The sequence below is a fragment of the Simochromis diagramma genome, unplaced genomic scaffold (assembly GCF_900408965.1).
Source record: "Simochromis diagramma unplaced genomic scaffold, fSimDia1.1 OVJJ01000427.1, whole genome shotgun sequence".
In the NCBI taxonomy this organism is placed as follows: Eukaryota; Metazoa; Chordata; class Actinopteri; order Cichliformes; family Cichlidae; genus Simochromis; species Simochromis diagramma.
In genome coordinates, this window is record NW_024387218.1 from 107,104 (window position 1) to 109,332 (window position 2,229).

Consider the following 2,229-nt stretch of genomic DNA (forward strand, 5'->3'; position numbering starts at 1 on the left):
TCCGCCATGGCCAAGACCAAAGAGCTTTCGAAGGACACCAGGAAAAGTATTGTAGACCTGCACCAGACTGGGAAGAGTGAATCTACAATAGGCAAGCAGCTTGGTGTGAAAAAAATCAACTGTGGGAGCAAGTTTTTCACATTCTGTCTCTCACAGTTGAAGTGTACCTCTGGTGTAAATTACTGACCTCTGTCATCATTTTAAGTGGGGGAACTTGCACAATCGGTGGCTGACTAAATACTTTTTTTTTGCCCCACTGTAAGTATGACTAGGTCATTGAATCACTGTCTGTTGTGAGTCTCAAGTAAGTTGCCTGTGTAACGCGGTTAAAGGACCAGGGCGGGCGCCTGACTGCAGCTTCATAGATAATGAGCCATCAGAAGTAGTTTCGACTATGGAGCCTGAGTGTGTGAATAAAACACAGGAAACCGAAATAGAGCTCAAAAATATATAGATATATTGTGTATGTTACAATAAATATATAGACAGATATACAAAAAAAGAAAAAAATATATGCATATATATCACAAACAAAAATACTCTTAACAATACAAAACAGCTTCTTAGGTTCCAAAAGGAGGTGGGATGAGGTTTAGGCCAGTATGAGATTTAGTTTAGTTCCATGGACCTGTGACAGGTCATGTGTCAACGGTTTAATTCAGTCCATAGGTTTATGATTCCCACCACGAGTGTAAGGCGATTCAGGAAAGTTCTGCAGACTCACTAACAAAATAGTAGTTCCCATACCGGGAGCCGAACCCGGGCCGCCTGGGTGAAAACCAGGAATCCTAACAGCTAGACCAGAAGCGGTGGTCGGGTTGCTCGCTGTCCCCTCGCTGATCAGGGCTGATCGCGGGAGAAAACCTAAACAAGGTAAAAAAAAAACAAAAAACAAATTATCATTCACAGAAGAAAATGAAATAGCATTCTACTTGCGTAACAAAACAAATAAATCTATAAATAACAAAGTCAAGTAATTAATGCCATGTTTCATACAACAATCAATAAACAAACAAATCATAACATATTATCTCTTATAATAACTATCTTTCAAAACATTATAAAAAAAACCATACACGTGAGTCTCAAAGTATATCAGCAATAAAGCTAATAAACAGTATCCAATGTCAATTAAATATATGTACAAAACTCATTTAATCACAGGTGTTGCTCAACATTCAATAATCTGAACGAAATTTAACTCAATGCAAAATCTCATGGGTCGTTTGGCATATCCTCAGAAAAGTAACCAAAAAACATCCAAACGGACAAAAACTACAAAAATCAAATCACTAGTTCAACTCTAGATACGTTAAGTCAACATTCGGCCATAGTGGGATAAACAAAAACAACAATATGCAATAAATAAAAACTAGTAATTACACTTGCTGTCACTAGCCTAGCATTAGCTTACCGGCGTTTTAGAATGCGCGACCGCGGCTCAGCATTTTCATTAATTGTGACAAAACAAACAAACAAACAACTCACCGTTGAGTCGATTGTGAGGTGATGTAAAGATGAATGAATCATCCGGGTTATTGCACGCTGTCAACTAGTCTGTAGTGTATAATTTGTCAATATCTGACCAGTACGCTAACCACAGGGACAACAGCAAGCAGCTGTTTGACCCGGAACTTATACAGGGTTCATTCCCACCACAATAAAGGGACTGGCGGAAGTGGGGTTAGAAGTTACTGCGGTTACACTTGCAATGACATTTAATGTCCAGCAGATGTCAGTATGGAGCGCAACAGCAACACTTTTCAAGTTGCATTTATTTATATTTCCTCACCTTAAATCTTCACTTAAAGACAAGTATCTTTGAGAGTGTATCTATAGATGTATGATATATAAAAGAGATAAATATTGTTCGTTTAATATGCTGGCATTACTAAATTTGGCTCAATGCTTACATATATATGTAAAAAACAAAATGTACGAGCTGTGATAACTGTTTCTGATAGAATGAAGAGTAGACTTGTATATGAAATATTCCTTTCTATCAGACCATGTCATAACTGCTTTAAGTCACACAGAATAGATATCAGAGCCTTAAACAGGCTGACGTCTGCTAAATGGGTTAAACTGGGCAGAAAGTATACAAACACACAACATCCTTATAGAATATGATGTAACACTATAGATCAACTTACCTCAAAATATATAAAGCATATAAACAATTACAGCAATATGATGCAACAAACACAGCAGTGCTACTGATCCAAAATA

At 37.4% G+C, this 2,229-nt stretch overlaps 1 long non-coding RNA gene across 1 annotated transcript; it reads right to left on the reverse strand.

Moving 5' to 3' along the window:
• Window positions 1-251: 251 nt before the first annotated feature.
• LOC120746543 lies at window positions 252-1,983 on the reverse strand. Its single transcript, XR_005698876.1, has 2 exons — window positions 1,489-1,983; window positions 252-864 (listed from the first exon to the last, which is right to left on the reverse strand). It is a non-coding gene; the product is annotated as an uncharacterized LOC120746543 (long non-coding RNA).
• Between the last annotated feature and the right edge of the window lie 246 nt (window positions 1,984-2,229).